Source organism: Mytilus californianus, unplaced genomic scaffold, assembly GCF_021869535.1.
Source record: "Mytilus californianus isolate M0D057914Y unplaced genomic scaffold, xbMytCali1.0.p SCAF_3, whole genome shotgun sequence".
NCBI lineage: Eukaryota > Metazoa > Mollusca > Bivalvia > Mytilida > Mytilidae > Mytilus > Mytilus californianus.
Window position 1 is genome coordinate 123,416,757 of NW_026262679.1, and position 9,372 is coordinate 123,426,128.

General features: G+C 31.7%; 1 long non-coding RNA gene across 4 annotated transcripts; it reads right to left on the bottom strand.

Annotated features, from left to right (window-relative positions):
• Positions 1 to 6,463, bottom strand: LOC127736070 (uncharacterized). 4 transcript variants are annotated; one of them, XR_007998787.1, is made up of 6 exons: positions 6,237 to 6,463; positions 5,306 to 5,365; positions 4,567 to 4,782; positions 1,832 to 1,901; positions 1,316 to 1,376; positions 1 to 458 (listed from the first exon to the last, which is right to left on the bottom strand). It is a non-coding gene; the product is annotated as an uncharacterized LOC127736070 (long non-coding RNA). The 4 variants fall into 4 exon arrangements; XR_007998788.1 differs by lacking the exon at positions 4,567 to 4,782 and having other exon boundaries at positions 6,237 to 6,457; XR_007998789.1 differs by lacking the exons at positions 4,567 to 4,782; positions 5,306 to 5,365 and having other exon boundaries at positions 6,237 to 6,453.
• Between the last annotated feature and the right edge of the window lie 2,909 nt (positions 6,464 to 9,372).

Below are 9,372 nucleotides of genomic sequence, written 5' to 3' on the forward strand. Positions count from 1 at the left end.
AATTTTGTTTATTATAAAGCAAAATACAATGTATAATAATATCATGCATATATAAATAATGAAAACATATTTATACTGTAAATTCAAAAAAAATTTGCAAGCATTTATTTAAATTAATTATTGTCATTAAGGACATGTTGCAAATAAATAATGCTATCAAAATTTAAAATATAATTTTATTTTTGCAAAATCTATCTCGGTGTAGCAATTTTCAGTAAAAAAAATATATCAAAAATCTGTGAATTTTCAATAATTGGAAAATAAATAACAGCATTAAAAAACAAAAATTTGTGAGTTTACAGTAAATGGAAAATAAATAATAGCATTAAAAAATTAATAATTTGGCTTTCAGAATTATCACTTAAGGATTTTAATAAACAAAAATGCAACATATATGTGGTTTGCATGATTATTATTGTCCACAGGATTGAACACACAAGGCAGCAGCAGGAACACACCTGTAAAAGGAATAAAATAATATTTCATTTGTTGACAATTCAAAGTTATTAAGTAATGTTAAAATATATGAATTAGGTAATGTTTAAATATTTGAGTGGCAATTTTTCTTTTAAATAGACAGATATTGTTGTATGTAAAAATACTTGTTTTCTATTCAAATTTATTGATTTACCAAAAAATATTGCAATAGAAATCGTGCAGCTAAATTTGTTATAAAATGGAAAGCAATCTTAATATACCAATTTTGATTTTCAAGGTGTTAAAATTACTATTACCGGTATCGCATAAATCATTCATTGAGTTTCAGACAATTGCAGAAGTTATTAAGCTGAAAATTTGAAAAATGTACATACATGGTAAAATAATTCAGGCTATTTTGATAAACTTTCATTGTTTAGTTCAAGTTTTATGACATTTACTTTGTTTTCTCCATATATTGACTGAAGAAATGAATTCTTTGGAAATTTGTATTGAAAGAAATACAAAACTGAATAAGAAGCAAAGTTTAATATAATTAAGACATCTTATCTTTGTAACAGCACTTGCAAATGAATGTGAGGGTATCTCCCCTTTACAAGTAAACAAAATTCTTTATTATCATAAAAACAATGATTCTCTTTATGATTCAGTACATGGTCATTTGGCAAAAGTTTAAAGATGGAATAAGTGAAAGTAGTTAAAAAGGACTATAAACCTTCTCAACTATAAAAATATCTGTTTACATCTATTAAGGTAACAGTAGAAAATATCAAGACGATATAAATTGCAAACAATAAAGATTTATAGAAAGTTAAACTGTCCACAAGATTTCATCAATTGATTAAATTTGTATGTGGATGAATAAATATATTCTCACCTTGAAACAGATCCAAATGCTACCCCAGCCAGTATCCCTATGGACAAGCTGTGATGCTAACCTGTAATACAAAGTTGAATCAGTTATTTAAACTCCTCAAAATAATCTACTGTGGATTCAGATATTTTAATGGGCATTGAGGGAAAATCGAATTTCTGTGGATTCATTTAATATTCAACAATCATGGGGATTGAGGAAAAATTGGATTCTGTGGATATTTGATTGAAAGTCGATTGATAGAAAATTGGTACTTCGTTGTTGAACATTTAAAATTTGTGGTTCACTATTACTCACGAAATCTAGTGGGTATTCAGTTTAAAACTTGACAAATAGAAAAAAAAGTCAAAAACAATTTCTCTTTTCTAAGCTTGGCAGTATTTTTACCATTTTGGACAATCATATACCCTCTTTCCTCTGGAGCTGAATATCTCCATGTAATTCAATCTTTTCTGATACCTGAACCATTATTAAATTGATATCAAACACTAATAGATTAAAAAAAGTTTGTATACCTACCAACATGTTAGCAGTATCAGATCTCCAATTCTTACTCCCAACACCATGAAATCATTGTCATTACATCAGCCTATAAACAAATAATAAAATAAATGGAGAATGTGTCTATGGGCCACAGATGCCCCCACTTGTAAATATGCATGAGTCAACTTCCACATAGATCGTTTTGTGATCATAAGCATTGTGTAGAAGTTCATAACATTTGGTTGATGCAAACTAAAGTTAGAGAATGGAAACCAATTTTTGAGATGGACGGGACAGACAGACGGACAAGGGTAACACTTAATGCCCCCTCCAATACGGCAAAGGCATAAAAATATACTTGTTTGATTTATTCCTTTTACATATCAATCCTAGCACGAAAGATTTCTTTAACAAAACAGTATATTAATAACATATACTTGTTTAAGAAAACTATCGGTGCTTCAATTGATCTGTTATATTTTCACAGCAATATGGCATTATAGCCGTGAGAATATAACATTGTAAACCAATGATCTTATGTTGTGCTGAACACCACTGTCCCAGGTTAGGGCAGGGTTGAGCGCTCACAAACATGTTTAACATCGCCACATTCTTTATGCGCCTGTCCCCAGTCAAGAGCCTGTAGTTCAGTGGTTGTATTTGGTTCATGTATGTCATAATTCTATTGAATTGTTTCCCATTTTTTCATGTCGGGGCCTTTTACAGTGGACTATACGGTATGGGTTTTTCTCATTGTTGAAGCTGTTTGGTTGTCTATAATTTATGTCATCCACTTCATTTAAACTTTGGTGGATAGTTGTCTCATTGGCAATCATACGACATCTCCTTATATTTATAAAGGTTTATTGTAACCTATAACGATACTGATTACATATTTTTTCAATCCTCAGGGCACATTATTTTCCCTATATTTTTTTTATAGTATAATAAACCAAGAAAATCAACTTGTCCGAACTCTTAACTCGCTTGTCCGAATTCATAATTGAAAATCTTACATATTGATGATATGCCCTTATAACACTTGAGCTTTCATTGTACCTAATGAAGGGAGCATTTTGTTATATGTTATATGAATTTGTTTGTTACTCAGTAATTAACAATGATTAAAGAATACCACATCAAAATTCATTTTATTATTTAAGACTGAAAGATTTTTTGCAAGACTGAGTTCTCTGACTGAATGTCACTATCATGTGTCGATAATTAAATCATCATCACTTCCCAAATCACTAGGTTCTCCTATGGACCTATTCATTCTTCTAGTAGTGGTAAGGTTAAACCAAGGATGTAAATATACCTGGCCACTTTGTATATAATTAAACCTTTTTAATTTATTGATGGCGGCAAAACAAGCTTTTATAAATTTTATTTTGATCTTTATATACATTGATACTTGATCATGAAGTACATACAAAATTTCAGTGAGAAAATCTGCCTTTTTAGATTTTATTTAATTTTTACATCTTAACCTATTATTTTGATAATATATAGATCTTATTGAATAAAACCTCTTTTAATGTAATGTCATGCATAAAAGCAAAATCAAATGAAACATACTTTAATTCAAGCTTTTAAATTTAAGGTAAAACTCCATATGGAGGTGCTCCTAATTCAAGGAGGCTTATACTAAGAAGAAGCATTAACATTGGTTTCCTTCCCCCTTACTTATATTCCCCTGGTCAATGGCTGCCAGCATGTGGAACGGGGACCCAGTTATTTCCCCCATTGAAACGCATTGAAAATCATAGTAAATAAATGGGGTGCTGTCCAATAAATAATTTTGATAGCCACCTTGTAGTCCGAGATTACTCTGACGTCCAACGGCTGTTTTGCCAGACAAGTCCCACGGCCCCAGCTTGTCTGGCAAAACAGCCGTTGGACGTCAGAGTAATCTCGGACTACCACCTTGGGACTTCTGTTTCATTTTAGGCATTTGTTATGAAGTTTCTAAGTATAATCTCAGTGCCTCATGACCGGCATTCCGTTGCAAAATTTTGTTTCGATTGACAACAGGGTAGGTCCATCTACTTCAGGGGAAGAATAAAGGCTAGAATTTAGGCAATTTACTCTATGTACCGACGCCTGATTACATTTAAATCAATCAAAATTTTTACAGAAATTCAAGCTAGAAAGCCTACCCTTTCAAGTAAATCTACATTCAGTTACAGAACTTGTGTAATAATAAAACTACACCATTTTAAATAAAAGTTATATATTTTTTTTAAGAACTACATTCGTAGGTACCGGACTGGTTGCCGTAACTGGGATCCTATTCCTGTCAGACTTTAATTTTTTTTCCAGACTTAAAACTGCACTTTTAAAATAAAGATATACATTTCAGTAGTTATTGTGCAAAGTTTCAATAGATTTGATCCAACAGTTAAAGAGTTATTGATCCTTATCTATGACATCTCAAATACCAGAAAATTGATCGGATAAAATCATAAATTCATGAAGAAAATATTCTTAAAATCAGCAAAACTTTTTTAGTTTAAAAGATATTTACATTCTGTAAATTGCACATGATAGATAAATTCATTATTTGTATAGAAATCTAGTTAAAAAAAATTTTGCTGAAAAAAAGTTAATTTTATTAATTTTTTAATTAAAAAAAAAAATCTCATAAGAATTACATATGCAAAGAAGCATACCCCATAACAAGGGTATAAATCATGAGACTTAGTCTTCAAACAGTCAGCTAAGTTCATTTAATATACAATGGAAGAGGCTAGATGCAGAGAAGTTCTCACTTGTAGCTAAAACCAGTCAAGACGACACCTCCTACAGTTTAACAAATGTCGAGGGAAATCCTGGATCTGCCTGAATGCTTAATGCTACTGTGCGTTGTTATACTTGTGACTGCTCTAAATGTCCCACTAGTTCATACGTGTGTGGTGGTGGTGGACACTCATGCAAACTGTTGGTGGCTGAGATCTATGTACTTGGGTCCAAACAAGTTAACCAACCTGAATATGGATAACAAAGACAAGTTAATAATGCAGGAATTTTAAAAATGAAACTTAGCGAAGAAGTATTTATGAAAATGAAATTTAATCATAATACTCAAAAAGGTGAAGCTGTTCAGGGAGCACTAAGTGTTTCCTTACCAAAGAATGTGAACTTTTCTAGAAATTTGAAGGGCATCGGCAATAATTCACAATTTGAATAATGGTATAGCTTATTCCTTGTGACAAAAAGCAGAATGTATTGGTTTTAAAATCTCAATAGGTTCATTAAAACACTTCGACCAGATGTAAAGGGAGTGTGAACGGAACAAAGTAAACCAAAATACTCCAGAAAGGAAAAAGAAAAATTTACAACGCACCGGACAGAAGACTAAGGTTCATGTGGAAGAAAAGGATCGAAGTAAATGGACAGATAGATATGAAAAAGGGCAACCTGATCCAAAACTTGATGCTGCATTTGTAAAAGCATAAAGGACGATCATTCATATGGTAGAGTAATACCTGCTAAGAAGAATATACCTACCAGAAGCTGTTCTTCAAAAGTTCCAAAATCAAAGGAAGATATAGCTGCATTCATCTACTGCTGAAAAAGATACAGACAAAATTAACGGTCCTTTTAAGGACCACCAAAATCTTTAAAAAGGAGTCTAAAATTGTTGTACATTCAGTTAAAATTGATTATATAAGCTATAGCCCTACCCCTTATATATCTTCCAAAAAAATCCAGGCCCCAATCTGGAAAATTGGAGAGCCCCTGGCAAGATTTTCTGAGTTTACGAAATATTCTGTGGTTATTTATGTGATGCGGCTCTTCAGTAATGTGACCCGCATTCCCACACAAATTTTTTTGACACATAAAATGGCATAAAGTGTTGTATTTAATATTAAAACTTATCAAAAACTAATTAAAAACCATAAAACTGAATCTATGGGCTTTTTTCTTTTTCCAGGTCCCAGAAATATGATACTGGAAAGAAATAAGCCCATATTTTCCATCTTTTGTTGTCCCCTGATCCCATATAAGACATTTGTTATTTCTTGCCAGGTGGCTCTTTTCTAATATTCTTTGCTGATATTTTTTGAAAAATCCCTCCATTTTAACTTACAAGTGTATGAATACATAATACCATCAAAATGACCTTACTGTGACCCCTTCTGAAACTTTAAATTGAAAAACAAACTTTTTAAAAATTTCATAAATTTAAATTTGTTTAATTTAAAAAGTTTAATTCAAATTTTAAAAATAATTACACCATTGTTTTTCTTATTGAATTTTCAAGTTTCTGCCCAAATTTCATCCATGTAACCCAAAAATAAAGCTTACAATTGCAGATTGAAGTGTTCAAAATATGCCCTCTGACAGGAACGGGGACCCAGTTATTTCCCCCATTGAAACAATTGAAAATCATAGTAAATAAATGGGGTGCTGTCCAATAAATAATTTTGATAGCCACCTTGGGACTTCTGTTTCATGTTAGGCATTTGTTTCGAAGTTTCTAAGTACAATCTCAGTGCCTCATGACCGGCATTCCGTTGCAAAATTTTGTTTCGATTGACAACAGGGTAGGTCCATCTACTTCCGGGGAAGAATAAAGGCTAGAATTTAGGCAATTTACTCTATGTACCGACGCCTGATTACATTTAAATCAATCAAAATTTTTACAGAAATTCAAGCTAGAAACCTACCTTTTCAAGTAAATCTACATTCAGTTACAGAACTTGTGTAATAATAAAACTACACCATTTTAAATAAAAGTTATATATTTTTTTTAAGAACTACATTCGTAGCTACCGGACTGGTTGCCGTAACTGGGATCCTATTCCATGTTCAAATACGTTCAATCAATGGATATTTAATTCATTTTGTATGATCAATAAAACAATCATTCAATTATTTGGGAATTAATAAGTCTTAAATTTGATATGTTTTACATCTGACATCGATTTTTCACTTGTCCAATCGGACAAGTAGTATGGTGAAGCCACTTGCCCGACGCCTGTGTCCACTTGTCCCGGACAATCGGACAAACGGTAATGTCGAGCCCTGGTAGGCCACCAAGCCTTACTCCAAATACCATGAAACATGTCCCAGAAATAACCTAAAAGGAACTAGATATCATTGAGATGGGAGCCATCTCTGTGGGCCCTGCTGTGAATAATGTGTGGTAAAAAATTTGTATCTTTATCATTGGATATGGGGTTGTCAACTGAAATCAAAGTTTTTGACTTTGACCTTTGACCTAGGAAGTTGTACATAAATTATGACACACGTGACACCCTCTGGTGTTGGTTTATATAAATGTCAAGTATAAATTTTGAAATCATAACGGTTCTCAAGATATAGAGTGGACACGATCTTTACCATAGGACATGGGGTTGTCAACTAAAACCAAAGTTTTTTACCTTGACCTTTGACCTAGGAAGTTGTACATACATTATGACACACCCTCTGGTGTTGGTTAATATACATGTCAAGTATAAACTTTGAAATCATAACGGTTCTCTAGATATAGAGCTAACACTATTTGTTACGGACGGACTGACGAACAGAAGGACGGACAGACTGATCACTATAGGGCATCCGCCATTTGGCGGGGCCCTAATTAAAATTGACACAAATTATATATTTTTCCAATTTAACTAAACTATCATCCTTAAACTTTATAAAAGTTTTTTCGTTTCTTACTACCCAATAATATAGCATCAGTCCTGTCTGTGTAGGAATTTAAGAGCTGGAAAAAGGTTTGATTTCCAACTGCACAAAAATTATCCAAGTAATCTCCCATTGAATGAAACATTATTGTTTTGTCTCCCCGTAAAGATAAAATGGCCAGAGAACACAGTTATTTCGTAGTGCATTTCTTTTGGACAATAAATGATAACTAAAAAAATCCCACCTGTGCTTTCTCAATAATATTTTTAGTGTGGTGTACTACTTTTGGGACAAATTATATCAAAATTATAGAAAACTTCATCAGCTCTAACTCAATATATGTACAATTTTATGTTAAGGTGTCTTGAATTCTTTTGACAGCTTCCGAAATACTAATTTTTAACCTTTTTTAGCTGGACCAAATCGATCACTATTTTAAAATTCATGACCCAAATTTTTTTAGTGTAATTTCATCCCCCTACTTGCTATTTGAGGCATAAAACATGGAAGAAATAAATTTGGAAAGGGTATTAAAAAAAATTGCAAGTAACACTGTCCACACTAGACTGTATTTGTAGACAACGAAAATCAAAGGACGATAACTGTTCCTGGACAAAATAATTTGATATTATAATTTTTTTCATATACCTCGTAACTTATTATAAAATATATGAAAATGGTAAATGAACTCGCTATTGGTGTTATGAATGAGAAAGATAAAAATAATCATATTGTTTGTTGTCTTGTGTACTTTGATGTACTGATGTTCATTTCTATAGAATCTATAAAAATTGTATGGCTTAAATAAACTTGCCTGATTTCATTCATGGTACAGCTTCCGACTTGGTTCAAGATCTATTTAATCATCTTCCTTGGAACTGCTATTGATTCCTTACTGCTGTTAAGTGTTTTTCAACATTGGTTTTTATGCTATAAAAATCCACTGTCCACTTGAATAACTGAAATGTCTGCTTCATTCACAATATATAAAATAAAAATATACAGTTTGTCACAAAATTTTCTATTTTTTTTCTAACAATAATTTTTTTCCCCCCGATCATGATGATTTACTGGATTATTATAACATAATGTATTAAGTACCAGAAGTGTGTTAAAACATATCCAATATTTTGAAAATTTCCAAAAAGTTGGTTGTAACCCACAATTTCTTCCACCCTTTAAAACTATTATCTAGAACTCTCCTTACAGTAATGTTTATTTACAAAGCTCTATATAATAGCAATAGACTAGTTAGCAGACATCTGATATATAAATACTTATACACATATAATAGACATAATTAAAAAAATTGCCTACACTAAAGGAACTTCCAGTACGAGGAGTAAAACAGGGGTATTACCTCCCCTTGCCCTTAATTTCAGCCTGTTTGGACTCCACTTCCATCACAACTGAAAAACACAGTATCTGTAGTGAAAGGCTTCTGTATGATACATTTAGTCAGTAACATGTCGGTGATAGTATGAAATAAAAAATTAAAAATCAATTAACTTTGTCGACAGTCTTTCTATGTGTTTCTTTAATTTTCAAGACTAGACAAAAAAATGCAGAGCAAAATCGAATTGTTTAAAATAAATCATCGACCATTTCTTAAATTTGGAAGCATAGTTAAATACAGTACCTCTTCCTTTCAGTCATACTAACATTGATTTAAACCTTTAACTTGAATTGGCAATTGGAGAAAATGTTGAAAACAAAACAAATTTCAAGCCTCACTTTTTAAATAAAAAATTAACTGTTTAAAGTGGAGAAATGTCTTCTCACATTCGATTCAAAGGTAGAATCTACATTTCTACAAATTTTGAATTTTAAACCTGGGGTATTTTTTAAGAACGGTTATGCAACATTTTCAACATTCACAATGTTAAATGGTTTAAGGAACTATTTACAATGAGAATCATACACACAAGTTTAATTTT